At 21.4% G+C, this 11,106-nt stretch overlaps 1 long non-coding RNA gene across 1 annotated transcript; it reads right to left on the bottom strand.

The window, feature by feature from the left end:
• Positions 1-5,031: 5,031 nt before the first annotated feature.
• LOC135121663 (uncharacterized) lies at positions 5,032-10,799 on the bottom strand. The gene is made up of 7 exons (XR_010279079.1): positions 10,622-10,799; positions 10,327-10,413; positions 8,190-8,279; positions 7,913-8,036; positions 7,793-7,849; positions 6,486-6,584; positions 5,032-5,078 (listed from the first exon to the last, which is right to left on the bottom strand). It is a non-coding gene; the product is annotated as an uncharacterized LOC135121663 (long non-coding RNA).
• Between the last annotated feature and the right edge of the window lie 307 nt (positions 10,800-11,106).

Below are 11,106 nucleotides of genomic sequence, written 5' to 3'. Positions count from 1 at the left end.
AGGTATCTGCTGCACTTCTCCAATTTTTATTTTGAAAATAAGTACGCCCTTCGAGTAAAAGTTGACGGGCTTCAACAACGTTCTCATTGACTTCAACTTCCGAACATGGAAGCCCCGAATCTTTGTTACTTTCCGGATATTGATTACCTAAAAGTTTAAAATAAATAGAACATTTCTAACTTTTTTTTAAAAAAATTAATAACATCACTTTTATATGTATTATGTAAAGTGACCCGGATAGTACCATCAATGTCGTGATTAATGGAAGTAGAGGAACCTGAAATTAAGTCTACAAAAAAAAACTTGTTTTCTCCTTGAAACTTCAAATCAGGAACTTATAAGGTACCTTCTTTTTCTACAATCTCCTTAACACCCATCTGTTCTAACGGTGGTTTTTTCTCACTGAAGAAGAAGTTTAATGAGAAGCTCGTATATTTTCATATTACAATCAAATAGAAGAGACTGTGAAGTCGCAAAGGGTCAATTACCACGTGCTGTTTTCTTAAAAGAAATAGAATATTTTGTGATAATTGACGGACTTTTCTTAATAGTTACAGATAAAGAGATCAATGCAGTTTGATTTTAAGTATTTTTATAAGCACAATAATATTAATTATATAGGTTTCTATATAATACAGTGAGGTGTGGGTAAGGGCAAGCATTCTCAAATTGATCAAAGCTCTTTACGGAAACTGCCAAGCGGTCATTTTTGGTTAATTTATATTTCTTATAACATAAGCCATGTGTGTCTATACGAAGTACGGCAAATTACATTACGTACTGGTAATCGAGGTGGACAGTGTAGACAGTCCAAAAGTCTGTGACAACATTGTTCAAATCAGTAGGACCTTTACCTTATTGATTAGAAAATAAACCACTTAAGATGAAGTACATATCATCAGAGTGAGTATATCAAGTCCTTACCTCAAGAAGATTTCATGCATGTAATTAATTTGCAAGTGTGAAATGACATTTACTACATCACCCTTTGTCAAGGGCTTGTAAATAGTTTTAATAGCTGGCTTCATGTGCAACCTGCAAAAGCTTGTAACCGTAACAGCCAAGTTTTTAACTTTGAAAATAATTTATTGAGTCAGATTAGAAGCCGGAAATAGCAATGAAGGACGCGAAAGATTGAACTCGGGATAATTTATATTGAAAAACTGTCTCCTGTAAATCTGGTACAATAGAAAGCGGCCTGCAACTCGGATTACCAACTAATGTATAAAATTCAAACAGAATTATACAAAAAAAAATCAAATGAAAGCACACAACTCCTGTACCTACAGTATAATAAGGGAATAACTTTACACAACCAGACAAAGAAAACCAAGTACACCCATCTATAGTAGGAGGGTAGTCAGAAGAAATCCTTAATAATAAAATACCAATCTAGCTAACACTAAAGGCAATGAATGGCTAAAGAAACTGTTTAAAAAGTGGCCCATCAAAAATGTTATTTCGTGTCAATTTAACAAACATTTCGATTAAATAAGTTAAACTGAGCCAATAAATAAGCATAAATTTTTTGAACTAATTCTATATAAAAAAAGATACAGATATATTATACACTTCAGTTACTCGTACTTTGCTTCTAGTTGGTGAGTACTGATTGCCTTTTTATTTTTAAGGGTGTCAGCTTGCGTTATGTTTTTTAACTCTAAGACTAGATTATTGTTTTTTTAAAAAAAATGGAGGGCTTCTTAGCGTTAGCAAAGTTATAATATAAATTTCAGATGTAAACTACAAGGATCCAGACTGACAAAGCAAATTTAACCAAACTACCCAAATTCAGTAAATAATCGCATTGAACCGCTTTACAAAACATAGTGACGTTAAGATAAAAAAAAAATTAACCATCTCCCTAATTTTTCATCTAACTTTAATAAAGAGGATGAGCACGATATAAAAATTTAGGCTTAAAATCAAAATCGTGAGTAAAAGTAAACTTTTATTATATCTATAAAGCAAGGGACCATTCATGGTCTTATTCTTCGTCTGCTAAAAGTATCCAGGAGTCGTATTAGCTAAGTGATTCGCGGATACAATAAGAGTACAGAAAGGTAGGCAAAGCATAGTTGTCCGCTACGTAAAATCTATCATCAGGTTATATTAAAGTTTTTTAAATAGTAGGCTGCTTAGGGAGTAAAATAGGAGCTTGAGTTTCTTTGTTAATTATTTTAAAGCTTGTAACCTGTAGAAGTTAATTTTTTTAACTTTAGTCTTTTATATTTATCTCATCTTAGTGTAGCATTAGTAAATATCTAAAACTAAAAAATCCGTTTTAAAGGTTAGTAACTTTTGTTTTATTATCCCTGTGTTTTTGTATCGTCATCAATATTGTCATAAATATGCATACAGTAACATTTGAAATAATTAAAGTAGATTTATATATTTTTGAGAAATGGTTTTATATTTTAAATCTTCTATACTTTTAAGATTCCTACTAAAGCAGATTGTAGTGGAGATTTGTTTTTTAACCAAAAACAATTTTATCTACAAATCGGGTTTCCTAAGTACCCAAAAGAAATTTTAAGTATGATTACATCCTAACCATAGTTAGGGCAATATAAATTTTTAGTTATACCTCTTCTGTAAATTGGTTGTAAAAGTAAACATTTTAAAAAGTGGCGTAAGTATAATACTAAAATTCTATTGTGACATTGAGTGGGAAAACTTTCGTTTATAAGTAATTACTCAAAGTGACAAAGGAATTGAGGGCTATAATTATAGTGATTTAAAAGGTTTCAGTTTGTTAATAGATGATTTATAACCTATCTACTGAGAGGAAATATATAACAAATGTAACAACTAAACTTTAAAATAAAATATTAAGAAAATTTCATTAAAGTTAAAACAATTTATTCTCTTTTATAAGGGAAGGTAAACCGCTGATAACTTATATAGATGTTATTTGTTATATAGCTGTGTTAATAAGTTTTTTACTCTGCATGACTGATTAGGGAGTTTGTTAAGGGGGTGGTATCGTAATTTATATTAAATAAAATTTATTGTAAATCATTCAGCTAAGCTTTTTACCGTATACAGAAACCAACCAGATAGATGAAGACAAACAAACAAGCTAAAAGCTCACTCCGGTAGATAAGCGTATTAATTAAACTTTGAATTACGAGTTTAAGATAAGTACAATTAATTTGTAGGCGCAGTACTGACTTAAACCACAAATTAGAAGAGATGCTTTTTGTGCCGGTTACAAGGCCCAATCTAAAATCTATATAAAGGCGCTAAGACTATGCAACAAAATTAATATTTAGTCTTCTATGCTAAGTGAGTAATATGCTTTCTTTTTAACGGGGTGATATAGAGTTGTTACAGAAGTGAAAAAAGAAAAATCCATGGTAAAAAACTGAACACTTAATTGTTGTTACGAGTATATGAAGGTAATACAGTTATAAAACATTAATACATTTATTCAAATTAATAAAAGAAAAAAAAGGTAAGTAAAGCCTATTTTATTACTCTATGAACTTGTGGTATATTGTTCACCAAACGATTTTAAAAAGTAAATTCTTCATTAAAGTGGATGAAATCTCTCAGTTGTTGCAGCAGTGGGATTATTATATTCTACGTAACAGTGATAAGTCTGTTAATAATAGAAGTGATCCTTGTATGACTTAAACCTTACCGGATATATATATATAAAGTCTATTGAATAAAACAAGAATTGTTAAATCTTAAAAAGAGCAAAGCCGAACTAAAGCTATTAAATAGTAAGGGCTTTTTAGGTAATACCACGAAAACAAATTTTACTGAAATACGTAGAAGTTTATTTAAAATTTTAAAAGAAGATATAAATAAATTAAAAGGTTTTAAAACTGGAGAAAGGGAATTTCTTTTTAGCCATTGAGTATGCACTTTTGTATGTATTGAACATTAGAACTTCTCTGTTGTCTACAATAAACCGCAACAACTTAATTTATATACTTTCAGCTCATTTTTTTGTACTCGTCAATCGACAAAACGTGTGGCAGGAAATATAATACGAAATAAAAATATACATTACAAGAGCACTCGTGCGTATAAGAATATACCTAAACTATAAATTTCAAGAAAGAGGAAAAGCTTTAAAGAGAAAAGCTAAACAGTGTCTATTGATTTCCTATTTGGTGAGTGTTACTAAATAAATTTATTTTTACTATATTTAATACTTTTATGCACTTTTTTATAATGAAAAGGTTTTATATTCACATATTTAAACAGTTCTTATCTAAAAAGTATTTTTTTTCTACGCGTAAAAGTTCGAAATTGGAACTATTCAAGAAGTTTAGGAAAACGAAATTGTAAAAAATTTACCCTTCAGACGATTAATAAAGATATTAAGCATACAAGTATTTTATTTTGCATATAAATAGAGCGACGTAGAATTAAAACTTACGAAGAATTCATGTTAGCTTACGCCATTTTTTATGTATTTTGAAGTATTTTTATCATGAGGATGTGAAGATTATGCTTTTATTGATTCAGTTATTTAATAATTCCGGTTTTTATTTATTATTAATATTTATTTTTTTAATTATAAAAAAATATATATAAGGAGAGTTGTTTTGAGAAGTGAAACTTGTAAAAGTTACAAGCTGTTAGATTATAGAAAGCTCAGCTAAACTTCAATTAATTAATTATAATTCAAAACTTCCTAAACTTTTTTTTCCGAGTCATTCAATTGTATTAAATAATAAAGTTATATAAAAATAACTTTATAAAAAGTCTATAGATGGAACTGCCAGTGAATGGTTTCTTAATGCGTATCGGAAGACAACTACTTGGCTCGGACAAAAAAGTTTCCTTAAGAACATTTTTTTATAAATCATAAAGAAAGTAAACTTGACTTTTCTAACAAAATCATTTAGCACGAGCGTCGTATAACAAATTTTTATTATGAAACAAACTTTATAAAAAAATTATAACGCCAACTTTTTTTTTTACAAAAAAAGAAAACATGTGAATAATAAAAAATTATTAAAAACTTTTTTATTAGTAATTAAAATATAATATTTAAGCTGCATTCCCTTTAACCGCTTCTTTTCAAAAGAACGATATCCAGAAATATTATTTCTCGCCTTATACAGTTAACATGATTATAAATTAAAAACAATAATCTTTATAAGTTATAAATAATTGCAAAAATAGTAATTTTTTTTTAAAAAAAATTAATTTAACAAATGAAAATACATTTTTGGAGATTAAAAAAAATAATATTTTTAAAAAAAAAATGGAACCGTACATTTTTATAAACTTTCAACAAACATGATAAAAACTTTAAAAAAGTATATATTAATTATACTTACCTTTAAATTAAAAAAGCATTATAAAAATTAACATTACACAATCACTATTGAGAAAAGTAAATAAAAATATTAAATGAATATAAATAATTTTTATAAAAATAATTAGTTATTAACAAAGTAAAAAAAGAAATTTTTTTTTAAATTGAAGTAAAAAAGAAAATTTTTTTAATTTTAAGTTAAATATTAGATATTAAAAAAAAAACATTTTATAATAAATTCATGCAAAAATAAAACGAGAATTGTATATTGTATTAAAAAAAATGAACATGACGAATTTAAGTTTTTGTAAATAAAAATACATATAAAATATATTCTTTAGAATTAGTAATTAAGTTTTATAATCAATATCTAAAATTTATTTTATAATTAAAAACAAAAAAAAATTTTAAAATAATGAATTAATAAAAAATAAAAAACATAAAACAAATAAAAAAAAATAGAATTTTAGAAAAAATAAACCAAAGAAGTTCATTGTAGAAAATAATTATACAAAAATAATAAAAAGTTCGTATTAATAAAAAAAATTAAAATATAAAAAAATAATTCAAGTTTTAAAAAACCGAAATGAAAAAAATTTGTTTATAAAATGATATTTGAACAAATAATAAATATGAAGTAAAGAATTTACGAATATATATAAAATAAAAAATTATAAATTCTAAAAATTTTATACAAGAAATAAAATTTTTAGTAATTAAAGTTATTGTTAAACTAAAAAAAAACTTACAAAAAAAAATGAGCCAATAGTTTATCTTTATATTAAATTATTACATATAATAATTAATATTTATATAATAAAAAATTTTTGGTAATAATTTTTTTATAAAAGAGGAATAAATAAAAAAAATAAGAAAAGTAAAAATTATTTTTATAAAAGTTGTATATAAACAAATAAAATTATCATAAAAAAAATTTTTTATTAAAAAAATAATAAACAAAACATGAAAACCAAAGTAATAATTTTTTTAAAAAAAATTGTAAATAAACAAATTAGAATTTTCGAAAAAATATTTTCTGTTAAGAAAAAATAATAAGTTAGCAAAATAATTAAAATTTTTTTGTTAATAAAAAAAAAATAAATAAAATACGAAAAGTAATAAAAATTTTTCTTAAAAAAATAATAAGCAAAATAATAAAATTTCCTAAAAACTTATTATTTTTATTTTGAAAAAAGCTAACGATTCCCAAAAACTGTAGCGTTTTTCGCAGGAGGGAAGGGATGGACGTCCAGAAAATAAGGCTCCCCAAAGGCCACGTGGCTCTCGGGGACCGAAAAGTCTTGTGATTGTAAAAAACTTTAATAAGAAAGTATACCTTTTTTAAGGAAATTATAAAATATTTTTTCTTTCGAAGTTTTTATTATTATTATTATTTTATTTTCTTTATATCATGAATGTTATTATTAATATTACTAAATTTTATGTTTTATTAACAAAACTTTTTATTAAAAAATGATATTTCCATTAAATAATTAGAATAAATACAAAATTATATTTTAACGATGAAAAGCTTAACTTTTACAAAATTGTATTATTAAAATATTCTTATTTATAGTATAAAAGTTTAAAAGTTCGGAATTTCTTTCAGAATATTATTAAAAAATTTACTTTTAATAACTTACGTAAATGTAATTTTTATTATTTTAAAAAAAATTGTTTATTAGTAAAAAATTTAAAAAAAATAATATTTACCAGAACTATTAATATAAAATTTTTTTGCTACTATTGATAAATATATAATATTTTTATTTTATTTAATAATAATAATAATTAACTCAATATAATATAATACTTATAAAAATAAACTTTTTAAAACTTCTTTCACAAAAGTTAAAGTATTATTAGATTAAACTTTTATAAAAATAATATTCGCGTAAATAATAATAAAGTTTGCTTACTTTTTTCAAAAAGTTTTAATAAAATTTATATCATTTACTTTTCTTTATATACTCGCTAATATATTTATTATTATAATAGTAAATCAACTTTACATTGTTTATATTTATTTAGTTTAAAGAATTACTGTAGTTATTAGATAAAAAATATTCTTTTATTTTGTAATATATTTTATTACATTTATTGAACTGAATTACTATTAAAAAGAGTAACCTTAATACTTTTTTATAAATAAATATTTATTTTTAAAAAAAAAATACTATAATATTTATAAAATATAAAACGTTATATATATATATACTTTTTAAAACTTCTCTATAAAATAAACAAAAGTTGCTAACTTTAAAAAGAAATCCGCATAAATTTTTTTATTTCAATATATAAATATTTTCAAACTTTTTAACGTTTTTTTTAACGTTTTTCAAATTATAATAAATAATTATTATTAATAAATTTATATTAATTGTATAAAAACTTTAATATTTTTTTATATAAACTTATAACACTAATATTAACAATAGTAAAGTTTATATAAACTTTTTAAAATTTAAGAAATATTCGAAAAATAATAAAATAATAAAATTTTATCACCTTCACTATTAGAAGATGCACTTTTAAGTACAGGCCGAATAGCAAGCTGGAAGTGTTCTTCATTGATAATTATATTAATAATAATAATAGTAATACTACTAATAATAATAATAAAGAAACCAGTAGAAGAAATAAGTTGAAGCTGAATTTCCTGCAGAAATTTATATTTATTTATACTTTTCGAAGCTCTAAAAGAATGAAGTTCAGGTTTTACAAGGAGCAGACTTTTATCAGAGATTTCAATCTTTTTATAATTAATATATTAATATCATCAATTTTTGTATTTATTTATTTATAAGAATTTTTTTAATATCCAATAAAAACTATATAAAAGTTTATAATAATAATAATAAAGAAATATATATATGAAAATATATACATAAAAAATTATAATAACCTGAAAAAAAACGTCACAAGGTCGAAGTAAATCTATAAAAGTGGCTTCGAGTTGCAAAACGATTGGTAGTTGACCGGGGTATGCGTGTTTCTAAAAGTACATTAAAAAGGATAAAAGTTAATAATAATATTTTCTTCGTTTTATGTAAAAGTTTTAGTTCTATTATAATAATAATAATAAATAATAAACTATAAAATAATAATAAAAACAGTATATAATAATAAGTATATCCAATAGAAAATATAAAAATTTATTAAAATAAGAAGTAAAAGATACCTTACTTTTATCAAAAAAAAAAAAATTTAGTATAAATATATAAATAAATATAATAAAGTTTATAGAGTATATTTACTATAAATATGAAGTAATTAACAAAGAAAATTTTATAACACTAAAAGTATAATAAAAAAATTTACTTTTAATAACAAAAATAATATTTACTCTAGACTTACAAAAAATTGTGAAAATAAAAAAATATGTATATAAATAAAGTAAAATGAATAAGTAAATATAACATATAGAAAAGGAAAAGAACATAATATATTTGTATATAAAAAAAGTCATAGAAGATTTTTATTTTGTATTTTTGGTATATAAACAAGTATATATATTATATATAAATTTAGTTAAGTAAGTAAATGTAAATAATTTCTATATAATAAACTTTGAATATAAAAAAAATAATTACGAAAAATTATTATAAAAATTTATATAAATATAAAAAAAGTAAATAATAATAAAATGGAAAATATTAGAAGTAAAATATATTGTGTGTATATAAAGTAAATATATTTATATGAAAAAATTTAAAAGTATAGTAAAATATATATTTACATAAAAAAACTTTATAGGGAAAATATAGTAAAGAAAGAAGAATAATATAAAAAGTATATAAACAGTAAATATTATTTTAAACAAAATTATTATATAAAAATATTTTATAAATATAAAAAAATCGAAATAAAGTTAAAGTAAAATATTTTATTTATAAAAATTGTTTAACAATCAATATTTACATAGAAAATTAAAGATAATAATAACAATATAAATATAATATAAATATAATATTTTATGTATAAACTAAATTTTAATATGAATAATTTAAAATATTATTAAAGAGTGCATATGAAAAACAAAATTAGAAAATTATATATCAAAAATAAATTTTAAAAAAATATTTTACTTTTATAAAAATATTATAAAATACGAAAGAATTCTCCAAAAAAAGTATTAAAGTATTTTGACTTTTTTAAAAAAAGATAGTAGAAAGTTAAAATATAATATATATAATTGTATAAGAACAAAAAGTTTTAATTTTTAAAATTTTTTTTTGATATAAATAATATTTACTTAATAAATATATATAATAATAATTTAAAATAAAATTTCTATAACTATAAATTATATTTTAAAAAAAATTATAAGAATTTTTAATACAAAAATTGTAAAAAGTTAATAATTATATAATAATAGTTAAAAGTAAAATACTTTGTAAAAAAAAGTTCTTACTAATTATATTCTATAAAAAATTATTTAAAGTTGTTAATACGAAAATTGTAAAAAGTAAATAATAGTATAATAATAATTAAAAGGAAAATAATTCAATTAAAAAAAGATTCTTTATATAATTTTAAAGAAAAAAGATTATTTTTATATAAAAATTGGAATTATTTAATAATTTTATTATAATAATTAAAAGTAAAATAGTTTATTTGTTAAAAAAAATTAGAATAGATAATATAATTTTTTAGATGAAAGTAAATTATTATAATTAAAAAGTAAAATATATTATATATCCCGATATAAATAATATACAAAGAAAGTTTAAATATTTTTTATATTTTTTTTATATAGAGATCGTAAATAGTATATAATTTTAGAATAGTTAAAAGTAATATATTTTATTTTTAAAAAAATTCTTTATAATATCCAACGAAATATATATTTTTTAAATGAAAATTGTAATAAAAAAATTAATTAATGTGTTAGAGAAATTATTTGATGTAATCATATTAAATTCTCTTTTACATAGCCAATCAATAAACTATAAATTAAATAAATCTAAATATGGTAACGAATCCTAATTAAGAAATCACCAATAAAATAAAATAAATTAAAAAAGCCAATTTTTTTGTACCTCTGAATAGGGAAGGCGCACTAATAAATTCCGGCAAGAAACTTTAGAAGTACAGACCACTTTTGTTATTAAAGGGGGGAAATAGTTCTAAAAAAAAATTATATAAAATTTATTAAAAAAATTGTTAACGATAAAATATAACGAAACAAAAATTTGGTGTTGTGAATAATTAAATATTTCGTCAATCTACAAGCATAATATTATTTCTACATAAAAAAAATGACACAAGTATGATATATTTATTAAAAAATTCGTCATAAATAATTATATAAAATAATCAACAAATAATAATTACACAAATGAAAGAAAAAAGTTTTTCATTATTTTCATGGCCTCTTTTCATAAGAAATTCCGACCAATCGCGCACTGTCTGAATCCACTTGTCGTAAAATTTTAATTCTTGGGATTCGCCTGCTTGCTGTTGAGTTTCTTTTTTTAAACTTTCAATCTTTACAAGGAAAGATGAGAGCATATCGAATTCACTCGGGCTGAAACTTTAATAATACTTGTTATAAAAATGATAATAATAATAATGATAGTAATAATAATAACCTTTTTATTGTTAAGGACATGAAAATAAATAAAGCAAATAAGCGTAAGCTTTTTATTTTTATTAATATTTCCACAGACAAGCCGTTGAAAAGAGTTTCAAGCTCGTGTGTTTTATAAATTAAACTTTTTAATAGTTCCGTAAATGAACTATAAAGTAATTATAAAATTATTATTAACTGCTTTAGTTTTTAAAAATATATAAAAATTTTGTTTATAGAAAACTTTATA

This window comes from Zophobas morio, unplaced genomic scaffold (genome assembly GCF_036711695.1).
Source record: "Zophobas morio isolate AGI-343-1 ecotype UQ-CSIRO unplaced genomic scaffold, CSIRO_AGI_Zmor_V1 ptg000657l, whole genome shotgun sequence".
NCBI lineage: Eukaryota > Metazoa > Arthropoda > Insecta > Coleoptera > Tenebrionidae > Zophobas > Zophobas morio.
The sequence above is the reverse complement of the archived record's forward strand: the minus strand, read 5'-3'. Positions and strand labels throughout refer to the sequence as shown.